This window comes from Stomoxys calcitrans, chromosome 2, assembly GCF_963082655.1.
Source record: "Stomoxys calcitrans chromosome 2, idStoCalc2.1, whole genome shotgun sequence".
NCBI classification, from domain to species: Eukaryota; Metazoa; Arthropoda; class Insecta; order Diptera; family Muscidae; genus Stomoxys; species Stomoxys calcitrans.
The window spans coordinates 44208632-44223447 of NC_081553.1; positions in this window are offsets into that span (position 1 = coordinate 44208632).

Below are 14816 nucleotides of genomic sequence, written 5' to 3' on the forward strand. Positions count from 1 at the left end.
TCTAAGATGAAATTTCTGCGCCCATGTAGGCACCTCTTCCTCTTCAGGTTTAGGATAAGAAGGAGTGTCCTGGCATTTTGGCTTTCATAAACAGACCCACAACTCGCCACCTCCTTCGCACCAAAGGAGCCAACACATGTGCAAAGTTTAGGCTACAGGATCGCTGCCAGTCGAGGAGCCCCTCCTGGCATATTTGTCCGCCTTCCCGGAATATCTACGTGTCGGGTATATACGTTTGCGCTTTGCAGTGGAACAGGGTCTATTTAGAGATTCTAAACACTCCGCCACGCACTTTGACCTCACTGAACTAGAACCTAAGGCCCTGAGCTCCGAAGATTGTAATTTTTCCAGATTTTTTTTGTACCTCTGCCAGACCGTACACTCGCCGATTTATCGATGTTGTGTGTCTCGGAGTATACCCCTATCCAGTTCATGACTCCATCTTGAAGCAATTTCCTAAGACCAGGGCTCATTATCGTCAATCGCAGTTCATGACTCCATCTTGAAGCAATTTCCTAAGACCAGGGCTCATTATCGTCAATCGCAGCATTCGCCTCACGCTCTTTTCTCCCGGAAAAGCGAATCCCAAAGCTTTTTTCTCGTATCAGACTTGGCTCAAGGCGGTCTGAGACCGTCCACACCCATAGTGTAAAAATTTTGCTCATGAACATTCCATTAATTAACAGGGTCAAATTTCTCACATATCAATGAGTACTGTTCGATTCAAGTTAAGGCTCAATGATAAGGGGAATCCTTTTTATAGCCTTTTATAGCCGATATATAACGGCGTGCCGCAGTGCGGCACCTGTTTTTATATGGCCATCATTTATGACCTACACCACCACTGTGGTAAAGGGGATTATAGATTTTGCATTTGTTTGCAAAGCTAAGAAAAAGAAGAGCTTGACCCATCGGTAAGTATACGGATCGGCTTAGAATCACTTCCTGATTCGAATTAGCTATGTCCGTCGGTCCGTCTGTCTGTCTGTCCATGTATTCTTGTATTCAAGGTCCCAGGTCGCATTTGTTGTTGTGGCTCCGCCCGACTTTTGACTTCCTTTCAAATGGCATAGTTCTTCACAATTGTCGCCAGCATTAGGAGGAGATAACCACTGCTGAAAATTTTTTTTGAATCGAACACAGGCGTTCAACGTCATAAGCGGAAATGCTAACATTTGCACTGCGGTGGCTATCCAGAGTGTATATAATGTTCTGAGGTCTCATTCTCCTCAAATACAGAATTCGCCTTCCACTCCTACCTCCTGGGAAATCGAATCCTGTAGATCCTTTCTCGTATAAGACTCACTGCTAGGTATTCTGAAACCTTCTTTAGTCCACACACCTCATCTATATAGTTCAGAATGGAACCGTGGCCATATCTCCTCTCCTTCAGAGTGCCAAGTTCCCTTAGCCCAAGCGCAACCTTGGCGGCATAGTTCTGAATATAGATCTCAAAAGGTTGCACAGACATCATAGCTTCCATACCATCTTGCGGTGCGGGACATTAAAGCCACCTTGATTCGGACGAAAAAAAATAAAAAGTTTCAGAAGGTGCAGAAGCCCGTCTCGAATAGTTCACACTATCCTTTCCTCGTCGAAAATGTCACCGATGGAGTATTCCATAGATGTAGCTCCTGTGGGTATTGCGGAGGTACTCGTTCTGGGTATGCTCTCCAAATGGCCTAGCTCAGACCCACTGTGAATTTCAGTTTCCTTGCGATCGATATAGGCCCCCTGGAGGACTGAAGCTACTGAATATGTTCCATCCCAGTAAGTCTTTCTTCTGTACTGCTTCCTTCTTCCTATCTCGTGTTCAACGCAACCTTGGCGGCATAGTTCTGAATATACATCTCAATAGGTTGCAAGACATTATAGCTTCCAAACCAGTTTGCGATGAGGATATTAACGCCTCAAGTTGTGGTCCACTGAAGTTCTTCGGTGTCAGTTACTTCCTCACTTTCATGTCCATCAGTCTTTCAAATGTTTCAGCGAAAAGGATGACTGATGGGTCTTTAATTTTTCGTTGTGCTGTGTTTTTTCTTTCCCGACTTGGGGATCAATACCACACAGATTTCTCTCCATGTCCTAGGCAAGCATTACAACGCCTGAAAATTCGTTCCAGCAGAATATCCTCAAGAGACTCCTGCAGTATCGCCGCGTTTACTCCATCCGGTCCGATCAATTTAAATGGCTGGCCCTTTTGATCAAGATCCGGAACATGTCTGGCGCGGGGTTGTCTTGCATCTTCCACTACCGGTAAGTTGTCATTGATGTAATGAAAATCAGAGTTTGGTAAAGATCCTAATAGAAAATGTTTATTCTGCACCCTCTGCAGATGGCGTATGAGTTCATCATCCAGTACAAGAGGGCGTATATATATTTGCAGCGTCGTCCAGCGGATGATTTTATAGAGCGTCGTGCAGCGGATTATTACAGCTCGATAGAGCTGCCATATATATCGATCTTCCATCTATTTTTTATACCCACCACCGAAGGATGGGGGTATATTCATTTTGTCATTCCGTTTGCAACACATCGAAATATCCATTTCCGACCCTATAAAGTATATGTATTCTTGATCAGCGTAAAAATCTAAGACGATCTAGACATGTCCGTCCGTCTGTCTGTTGAAATCACGCTACAGTCTTAAAAAATAGAGATATTGAGCTGAAATTTTGCACAGATTCTTTTTTTGTCCATAAGCAGGTTAAGTTCGAAGATAAGCTATATCGGACTATATCTTGATATAGCCTCCATATAGACCGATCCGCCGATTTAGGGTCTTAGGCCCATAAAAGCCACATTTGTTATCCGATTTTGTTGAAATTTGGGGCAGTGGGTTGTGTTAGGCCCTTCGACATCATTTGTCAATTTGGCTCTGATCGGTTCAGATTTGGATATAGCTGCCATATAGATCGATCCTCCGATTTAGGGTCTAAGGCCCATAAAAGCCACATTTATTATCCGATTTCGCTGAAATTTGGGACAGTGAGTTGTCTTAGGCTCTTCGACTTCCTCTGTTAATTTGGCCCATATCGGTTCAGATTTGGATATAGCTGCCATATAGACCGATCCTCAGATTTAGGGTCTAAGGCCCATAAAAGCCTCATTTATTATTCGATTTTGCTGAAATTTGGGACAGTGAGTTGTGTTAGGCCCCTCAAAATCCTTTGTTAATTTGGTTCAGATCGGTTCAGATTTGGATATAGCTGCCATATAGACCGATCCTCGAATTTAAGGTCATAGTCCCATAAAAGCCACATTTATTATCCGATTTTGCTGAAATTTGGGACAGTGAGTTGCGTTAGGCCCTTCGACACCCTTCGTCAATTTGGCTCTGATCGGTTCAGATTTGGATATAGCTGCCATATAGACTGATCCTACGATTTTGGGTCTTAGGCCCATAAAAGCCACATTTATTATCCGATTTTGCTGAAATTTGGGACAGTGAGTTGTGTAAGGCCCATCGACATCCTTCGTTAATTTGGCTCAGATCGGTCCAGATTTGGATATAGCTGCCATATAGATCGATCCTCCGATTTATGGTGTAAGGCCCATAAAAGCCACACTCATTATCCGATTTTGCTGAAATTTGGGACAGTGAGTTGTGTTAGGCATTTTGACATATTTCTCCAATTTGGTCCAGATCGGTTCAGATTTGGATATAGCTGCCATATAGACTGATATCTAGGTTTTAGGTTTTGGGGCCATAAAAGACGCATTTATTGTCCGATGTCGCTGAAATTTGAGACAGTGAGTTTGGTAAGGCTCTTCGACGTCCTTCTTCAATTTTGCCCAGATCGGTCCAGATTTGAATATAGCTGCCATATAGACCGATCTCTGGATTTAAGGTTTAGGGCCCATAAAAGACGCATTTATTGTCCGATTTCGCCGAAATTTGGGACAGTGCTTTGTGTTGGGCTCTTCGACATGTTTATGCAACTTGGCCCAAAACGGTCAAGATTTGGATATAGCTACCATTTAGACCGATATCTCGATTTAAAGTCTTGGCCCTATAAAAGGCGCATTAATAATCCGATTTCACTGAAATTTGACACAGTGACTTATGTTCGGCTTTTCGACATCAGTGTCGTATATAGTTCAGATCGGTATGAGGTATATGAGTATAAGGTATGAAATTTTCACCGAATTTTGATGAAAGGTGGCTTACATATATACCCGAGGTGGTGGGTATCCAAAGTTCGGCCCGGACGAACTTAACGCCTTTTTACTTGTTTTTAGATATAGCTACTAAAAAGACTAATATTTTGTTATCCATAATTGAACATTGACTTTTACTTATTAGTATTTGGTCCAAATCGGATCATATTTCGATATAACTGCTATGGGACAAAAGGTATGCAAATTTCACTGGATTTTGATGAAAGGTGGTTTACATATATACCCGAGGTGGTGGGTATCCAAAGTTCGGCCCGGCCGAACTTAACGCCTTTTTACTTGTTATTCTTTTTATTTGAATTTTTTTTTCAAATAAGAAAATTTGACTATTTTTCAATGTCACAAATGGCATAATAAGTGCATTTTATAATTTAGAAACACAATCATTTGGTTAACATGAATTTTCCCAGAAACTATCCTTATAACAAATAAAATGCCTCATGGATTTGCCTAACATATGTATCAGCTAAATGCTATGATGGACAAATTGCATATTTTTCTTAGCATTTTATGTTGCTTATAAAATACCTTAGCGATTTGCTAGAACTTACTTGGTCTCTTATGGGCTTCTTGTCTTCGAAAACATTTCTGTTCGTTTGGATATCAAAGTATAGTCTGTAATTAGAAAAACTTGGTAAATCATAAGATTTCGTTGGACATTTTATGTCTTCCTGATTGTGTGTTGAAAGCTGCTTCAAACTTTGGCGAACGATTAAAGAATCGCCTCTAAGCTTTAAGCATTTTTCCATCAGTTTCAATAGCCTATGGTAGAATTTGCCGCTACTCTGTCTCCTGAATTCTTTGTGAGTCCTGAGACTGCATTGTGCCACGGGTGGGCACTTTGGTTTATAGTTTTAAGAATACCATGTTGACGTCTGCCTTGCTATCATACTCATGGACTTAGTTATGATGCAATTTTTTTCCCAACTACCAACTGCCACCTGAAAGGCATGATCATCATACAGTGTGATGGTGAAACAGTTGTTAGTTTTGCATTTTTTTTCTTGTATACTTAATATGAGGTAGCACAGCTGTGAGTGTGGCAATTGTTGATGTTCATTGTTTGAGCCTATGGTTAGGATGAGTAAAGCAACTAGCAATTAGCATAATTTAAAAACATAATAGATTAAGTATTAAAATTTGCTTAAGCCTACCGCTACCGGGGAAGTAGACCTGAGTGACTACTCGAAAAAACTTCAGAATCTGTGATTTGAACATGGCATAATACCATACAAATGTCGGCAGCATTAGGAGGCGATAACCACCACCATAGGTTAGGGGTATACTAGTCATTCCGTTTGTCAAAATATTGATCTGCGACTCATAAAGTACGGTCCAAATCGGTCTATAACCTGATGTAGCTCCCATATAAACCGGTCTCTCGAATATTCTTGTTCGGTTCCTTGAAGTTTGGTATGTAGCATAAAGATATGCCTTTTAAGTTAATTTAGTTTGTATAAATTTTTAGCAGATTCCATGGTGGTGGGTTTCAAAGATTCGGCCCGGCCGAACATATCACGCTTTTACTTGTTTTCTGATGTTCTCGCCAGGATTCGAACCTAGGCGTTCAGCGTCATGCTAAAGTCTGCGCTACGGAGGCCTCCTGCTACGCAGATTTTATTATAATACTTCTAAGGAGTACGTAGGCATCTGCATCAGCAATGTATTGTAGGTAGGCCGAAAGTTTCCTGAAGGAGGCACACGAGTGGGCTAGATCTTCGGGTCTGAATGTAAATCGAAAAAGATTGAAATCTTCCTTTTCAAGAGGAAGAAGAATGAGGGCCAATTTACACGGCTTGTTTCCTCAACATAACGAGTTTGACACCCGACAAGGTCAAAAACTTAGGAGTGATCTTGGACAGGAAACTGAACTGGAAGTGTCACATTAGGGATTGTACCGAGAAAGCTCAGAGATGTTGGGCAATATGTAGACGGACCGTACGCTCGAAATGGGGTCAGAATCCAAGGATAAGTCCACTAGCTCTACAAGAGCGTGATTAGACCAATACTTTCTTACGTCTCAGTAATTTTGTGGACGGAGATGGAGAAAAAGTGCAACATAAGGATTATACAACAGAGAACATGTTGTCTTGGTATAGGCGGAGCGATGAGAACCACGCCCACTAGGGTACTGGAGACTATTCTAGATATCCGACCCACTGACATACAGATTAAGTGTAAGGCAGCCACTGCGGCTATGAGAATTAAGGCGAAGGGAGAATTGATTAAGGATGAGAGCAGCTCATACCATCGCGGTATAATCGAGGCGACGATAGGAAACCTGGAAGGAAGGGAAGAGGTTTCCGATCGGATACCTGAGATGAACCTTGAGGTCGAGAGCGAGGCACAGCTGCCATCGCCACAGTCTTGGATTGATGGAACACTTGTATTGCCATCCGGAAGATCATGTTACACGGATGGATCAAAGCTAGGGGACAGAGTGGGCCTGGGGTCTACATTGAGAACCTCAATGGAGGTTCTCAATATAGAACTCTGGTATTGTCATCTATTGTAGAAGTTCATGCTACATGAATGGATCAAAGATGGCCTGTGGGCGTGTGGATCCACATGTTGGACTCAGGGACTGAAATATGTTTCCGACTGTCTGACCATATTACGGCCCTACAGGCGAAGATTCGGGCTTACACGCAATTAGTGAGGTGGTATTGTGATTGTGGCAACATTCGTATTGTTTTGGGCCATCATTTGCTAAGGGGAAATGAAGGAGCAGTCGATTTGGTCGTGAAGACAAAAAGGACAGCCGTCAATAAACCGAATGCGTACTGTGGAAAGGCGAAAGGGTCAGCGGGGCTACGAAAATCCTATGGGGAGATCAGGATCGTAAGAAAGCCCATTTCGGTCCATCGTTTCAAAAGGGGAAATAAAAGGAGCAGGCGATTTAGTCGTGAAGACTAAAGAAAGGCGGTCAATAAACCGAATGAGCATACATCACTTTGGAACGGCGAAACGGTCAGTAGGACGACGAAACTCCTATAGAGAGATCCGGATCGTGAGAAGCCAAGCCAACTACTGAAAAGAAATGAGAAGGGGATCAGTGTAACCTTCGTTTTCAAAAAGGGACTCATAGGCACTTATGCAGGATAGGTGCGGGTAGTGATAGTATGTGAAGGGCAGATGGGGAAGATGGATAGGATGTTGAATGCTGAAGCATTCTGACATTGCCTGGCTTTGGTGGCTAGCAGAGACTGGCACTAAGGTGGGGAAACAATGCCAGGCTTGAATAGATAGACGGGGGACCCTATACAGAGTTCCACCCATGTTCAAAAATTTGCCCGTTAACCAGATCCTCCACTTGGGACCGATGATTTGGTGGAATCTTACCGGATGCACTGCCGATATTGATGACTGCATAAGTCAGCTCATCTCTGTTGTGCATCCTTGTCACTCCTCTGGCGCGAGAGGGCAGCTTCTTACCATTCTCAGCGACCATCTTTCCCTTCCGTGATGGCTGTGGCCTCCTATTGGAAGTCACAGTGAAGACTCAGGGGCCGTGAGCGCTTACTTCGTTCCTTTTCCGACTTTGCCTCCCTCCACAGGACATTATCGGGAGTCAGCATTGCGGGACGGCTGGCTTGGTTTTCCTAGAGTACTTGAAATCGGGGAGCTCTTTTTCATCTTCAGCATTTTAGCAGTGTTATGCTATTCGCAAGATCTGAGTCTCTTTCCAGCTTCCGCTGAAGTTTGTCATCCTTCCAGCATACTGCTTTTTCGCCCGATTGCACTCTTTCAAGGCTAGCTCAATGATCAGATATTTTCTTTGCAAATGGAAAAGGAAAGCCAGAGATCACAATACACACCAACCACTATGGGACGCGTTTCGTCTTTCGTTAGAAGACTTTTCAATCATATTAGGTTTGACGGCTTCAGGGACCTTATGTTAATATGTTGCATTTATATCGTATTTATTGCGAAAACGTCTCGTATCCGATAGCCCCCTGGCTACGTCCCTGGTTTCCATATATATATAATTTATCCGATTTGCACCAATGAGGGCGTAGTTAGTACAAATTTCAAGCGATTTCCACGAAATTACCAAAGAACATTGAATTACCCATCTGGAAGCTTATTTTCGAAAGTTGTCTAGCGTTCGAAGCCATCAATACAACTTTCAACAGACGCACGGAATCATGTGTACCACGGAAGAAGTGTAATTGTCGCAGAAAGAAAGTCTGTCGATGTTACCCAACTTCCTTGATATTTGGCTCAGCGAGTTGTATTACGTCCCTGAACATTTGTATGCTGAGTATGGTCTAGATCGGTTTATATTTGGATATAGCTGCCATATATACTGTTCTGCCGATTTTAATTCTTGGACCCATATGAAGTGCATTTTCTACACGATTTTGGAAGTTGTTATCCTTCGACTTTCGTGTGGAATGTGATCCATATAGGAAAATTTTTGGATACAGCCCCCATCATCAGCCTAACCAGCTTATTCGTCTGTAGAGGGCGGTGGCTAAAGCTCTTTAAGAAGCACACAAATTCGGCTTAAGCTATTCCACAGGGTACTTAATCCACTCTCCAGAGGCCTTTCTACGCTTATGGTAATGCACCCCCTAAGGTCTATATCCGGAATGAAAATCTTTCACGCATAAAATGGCATATATACACTATTTTGATGAAATGCAGTACAGTGGCTTGTATTGGATCCCTATAAATCGTTTTCGATTATGGTCCAGATCGGACCGTAATTTAATATAGCGGTCATATGGACCGATAGATTAATTGACCCATTGTGGCAATATGGGACTCAATTGAAAGGCATTTGAGAGTAGAAAACGATATCAAATTTTGGTAGGATTCAAATGAAAGATATATGGGAGTAGATTAAAAATATGACATTTAAATTTGCGTTCAAGTCAAGGTGGCTCTTTTTCTCCGAAAAACGCGCCGAATAGATTAATTGACCCATTATGGCAATATGGGACTCAAATGAAAGGTATTTAAGAGCAGAAAACAAATTTGATATCCAATTTTGGGGGTACGCCCTATACACCATTAAACTGAGTTTTATTTCAGACTATAGCAATATGGAGCTCAAATCAACGGTATTTGGCAGTAAAGAACGAATTTGAAATCTATTTTTAGGACAATGTGCCAGTGGCCTCCCCACCCCCGAAACACCCTACAAACGGTTCATACTTACCGACCATGCATAGGTTTCAAAGTAAACGGATTTGGGAGTGGACAAGAATTTGATATCCATATTTGAATCGAAATGTCTCCCCTAAAAAGCACTTCTTACTATCCTAATTTCGAAAATACCAGATTTCGGAGATTGGTAATGCGTTTAGTTCGAAATTTTTTGCACTCGAACAGTCACCCAAATATAACATGATTTCTATTGTTGGGGACGGGTGCCGCGGGGACAGCCCAAACCTGCCAAATGGATGTATGGACCAATCACGACAATATAGAGCCATGTGTTTGGGGAGCCATCACACTCCAAAATAAATAAAAATAAATAAATAAAATAAAATTTGGGGTGATTGATTGATTTTCGGGGAAATTTATATTCATTTTCGGAACAAAGACCCTGGTCCACCCCACCTTCAAACACAACTTATTTACCGATCATGCCATCATGGGACTCATACGAAATGTTTCTGAAAGTAGAGCACGAATCTTATATTTACTTTGATGGCCAAGTGATCACTCCCGAAATACCCCCCAAACCCGAAATATTTACCAATACAGTATTATGGGGCTCAAAAGAAAGGCATTTGGGAGTAAAGTAAAAATTTGCCCGGAACCGAGCAGGGTAAAACTTTTCATACATCAATGAGTGCTTTTCGTTGAGTTTATCAACAATAAGGGACCTTTTTTATAGCCGAGTCCGTACGAAGTGCCGCAGTGCGACACCTCTTTGGGGAGAATTTTTTACATGACCACGCATGGTATTGTAGCTCGCAAATTTGGCCAGCATTAAGAGGGGATAACCACCGCTTTAAATTTTGTTCGAAAGTCCGCCAGGATTCGCAGGCGTTCAGCGTCATAGGTGTGCAAAGGCTACAGTAGCACGATATCCACATACAGGGCGAAGTGATCCCACCCTAACTAAATATTAGAGAGTTAAAGAAGGCGCACCGAAGCGGGCCCTGTCCAGCTAGTCTTATATATTGGGTTGCCTAAAAAGTAATTGCGGATTTTTTAAAAGAAAGTAAATGCATTTTTAATAAAACTTAGAATGAACATTAATCAAATATACTTTTTTTACACTTTTTTTCTTAAGCAAGCTAAAAGTAACAGCTGATAACTGACAGAAGAAAGAATGCAATTACAGAGTCACAAGCTGTGAAAAAATTTGTCAACGCAGACTATATGAAAAATCCGCAATTACTTTTTGGGCAACCCAATATAAAAATCTATTTGTATTTGTTTGTAGGTTTGTTTGTTTGTGTGTTCCTTATAGACTCAGAAACGGCTGAACCGATTTTCTTGAAATTTTAACAGATGGTGCATAATGATCCCGTGGTGAAAAAAGGGTACCACATTTTTTGATATCTGAAGGGGAAGCGTACCCTCCCCCTTACCCTAATTTTCAGAAACGCCAGATCTCGGAGATGGATGGTGCGATTTAAGCGAAATTTTGTGTGCTCTCATATTGTACCCTAAAAATAAAAATTTGGTTTCCAAATTTCGGATGGATTACCTAGAGGGCCGCCCCACCCTGAAACCTACCAAACATATATTTACACAAATCACGACAATATGAGACTCAATTGAATGGTATTTAGGATTAGTAAACGTTTCTGATATCCAATTGTCGGACCATGTGCTAGGGGGACCACCCCAAGCCCCAAAACACCCCTAATAAGGGACATTTTTACCGATCATGGCAATATGGGACTCATACGAAAGATATTTGCGAGTAGAATACAAATTTAATATCCAAATGTGGGACCACGTTTCTGGGGGTCCACCCCTTCCCCAAAACCCCCCCAAACAGTGCTTACTTACTGACCATAGGAATATGGGGCTTAAATAAAAGGTATATAAGAATAGAATTCGAATCTGATATTCAAATATAGGACCAAGTGTTTGGGGGGCCCTTCTCCCCAAAAACATCCCCAAAGGGGACAAATTTACGACCATAGCATTATGGGACTCCAATGAAAGATCTTCGGGAGTAAAAAAAGAATCTGATATCAATATTCGGGAAAAGTATCTACGGGGCCACGCCACACCCACAGCACCACCCAAATAGTAAGTATTTTCTGACTTTTGCAATATGAGGCTCAAATAAGTCGGTTTTTAAAGTGGAACACGAATCCGATATATATTTTCAAGGCCAACTCACTGAGTGGCCGCCCCAAAACAAAACACCCCACAAGCCGGTCATGTTTGTAGACCACATATCTGATATTAGCATTAGGGGCCAACTGTCTAGCGGACGTCCCACCACCATAACAACCCTCAAATAGGACGTATTTGCTCACCAAGACAATTTGGGTCTTAAAGAGAGTGGTCATAGTTTTTAGGGCCAATACCCCAAACCGGATATATTTGCTGACTTTTGCAATAATGAGTTTAAATGAGAAGAAGAATGAGAGAAGAAAAGATTTTGATATCAAATGTTGAGGTCAATGGCAATATGGGTTCAAATAAATGATGCATAGATATATGAGAATAGAGCACGTTGCTGATATATTTTCAGGGCTTAGTGTTTGGGGGACCACCCCAATCCCCAAAACACCCTTAAATCGGGCATATTTTCCGACCATGCCAATGTGAAGCTTAAATTAAAGGTATTGGGGGGTAGAGCAAGGATTGATATCCATTTTCGGGACCAATTTTCTGGAGGTCTACCCCTTTCCCAAAATACCCCATAAACAGCAAATTTTTACTGACCATCTCAATATGGGGCTCAAATAAAGGTATTTGGGAGTAGAATACGAATTTGATATCCAAATATAGGACCATGTATTTAGGGCATCACCCCTTTCCCTAAACACCCTCAAAGGGAAACATTTTTCGAGCATGCCAATATGTGACTCAAATGAAAGGTATTTGAGATTAGAAATCGAATTTGATAACCTATTTTGGGGCCATGTGTTTGGGGGACGCCTCATCTAGTAAACTCCTCTTAAGCCAATGGCAATATGGGGTTTAAATAAATGGTATTTGAGAGAAGAGCACGATGCTGATATTTTTTCAGGGCCAATTATCTGGGGGACCACCTCACCCCCGAAAACACCCCTAAATCAGACATCATGAGAATATCGGGCTGAAATGAAGTATTTTAAGAATGGAGTACACTTTACATCCAAACTTACATTCGAAGACCAATAAAGATCATATGGGATTCAGAGAAAGGCACTTATATCGTTAAACTCTTAGTCAAGTTAGCATGGTATTTCACTAAAAAATCTTTGAAAATATATATTCCAAGGAAACTTTTGTTCCATATGAAGTAAAAGAAGGCGCAGCGGAGCGGGCTCGGGTCAGCTAGTTGTTTATAAAGAAACATGTTATTTGTCAATACAACATCATTGTGTGAAAAATAAAAATATTCGAAAATAATGTTCTACCCCACCCACTTTCTGATTTTCCTCTCCTTACATAAGCCTTAGTGTACAGTGTTAATGTCTAAATTTGTTTGGCTATTCGCTTGGGGAACAAACAAAACAGTGCTGCAATATGCACCGATGACTTTGGTGCCACTTAGTTTATGTGAAATTGGCATCAATGCGCACAGAGTGGTAGGAGGGGGCTACAAGTATTCCACATGTTATATGTTTACTTTGCAGTTTTCTCTCTTTCTTCGGGTTCAATCGATTGTCAATGTTTACGCATTTAACACTTGTGTTTAACGGTGTTTCCATCAACGCCTCTATGCCTTACCAAGACTTCCCCAATATCAAATGACGCCATGGTACACAGTGAGGGAAAACCCAATAATATTTGTGGCTTTTGGTAATGCCCAATGCGAGTGTGTCTGCCATGGTAGTGACCAAAGCTACAGAGGTTATTGTCGATTAATTTATGTTTATTAGCCAATGCACGAAACAGGTGTTTTCTTTAACAGATTCCTCTCAGTTGCCTTAAAGTTTGTCTTTGAGCCTGGGACAACAGAAAGTGTATGAGTACAAGTGTGCACGTTTAAATGCTGTTCGAGATAAGATTTTCATGTTTGATAATTTGCCAATTTTGCAATAAATTATTGATAAAATATTTGTGTGCGTCCGTCCATCCATTTTGTGTGTCTATGGCTCATGCGTTGTCGTATGTGCAGTTATTGTTTATTGCCCGATTATTTGGTGGAGTTTTTTTTACATACGCATTGAGAAATTATTTCTTACATTTGAAATTGATTTTTATCTCAGATATTGGCAATCATTAACTTGCAGATATCTTTTTAAACGGGAAATTTAGCAATGATAGCACCGTGATTGCGCTTATGACTGGCATGCAGTTGTAGATGGAGCTGATAGATAAAAATAAAATTAAATTACACACATAGCTATTTACATACTTTCTCATAACCATGATTGCTGCAAAATGAAATTATGAAATAAATTTAATAAATTTTTAGCTTAAAAGTGAATAGCTGGTGATAGGTATAATTTATGTTGATAAATTGATTGCCGTTTCCATTAGCTTTTAATCTCTGAAAGAATAAGTGTCATGGAGTTGATTGGAGGAAAAACTGGATGCTGATATTGAGACACTATTTCGAATATATGAAAGGATTAAAATGTTTCTTTCAATATTTCTATTGCATTGGAAATTTGTTTTTTCACAAATTTTTATTGAAATAAAACTAGCTGTACCCGGCCCTCTCTGCTGTGCCTTCAGTAGCACCATCGGAAAAATAAGCATCTTACATACTACGTATCTCCCCAGTACTATTTGTTTATCTACTACCAAGTATCTTTTATTGAACTCCATATAACAAATATTCATATTTTGGAAGGTGTTTTGAGGGATAGACAAGCTCCTATCACATGAATCTGATTTTTAATACCATATTCCTAGTCTACTCGTGAATACATTTTACTTGAGTCCCATATTATCATGTTCATCTAATATGCCCGCTTGGGATTGTTTTGGTTTTGGGGCGGCCCCTTGGTAATTACACCCAATTTGCAATATTCGATAATCATTTTTGTATTCTACTCCCGAATACCTTACAATTAAGTCCCATATTGTCCCGATTTGTCCACTTTGATTTTGGCCGGTACTTTTTGGGCGGTTTTGGGCTTGGGACGGTTCCCTAGGTACTTGGACCTAATTTTAAATATCATATTCAAACTCTACTTTTATTTGGGCCACATATTGTACCGATCGGTCCACTTTTGAGTTTTAGCACTACTTTTGCGCGGTTTTGGGCCCGGGCCGTCCTCCTAGGTACCCAATGTTTAATACCATATTCGCATTAACCTCCGAAATATATTTCATTTGAGTCCCATATAGTCCCAATCGGTAAATATGTCCAGCTGTGGGCTTTTGGGGGTTGGGGAGGCCCCTCAGACACCAAGGAATAAATTTCTATGCCAGATGTGTACTTTACTTTTAAATACGTTTCATTTGATACCCATATTGCCCAAAGCGGTAAAAGAGTCCTGTTGGGTAGTGTTTTTGGGTGTGAGGATGCCACACTTAGGATGCCATTT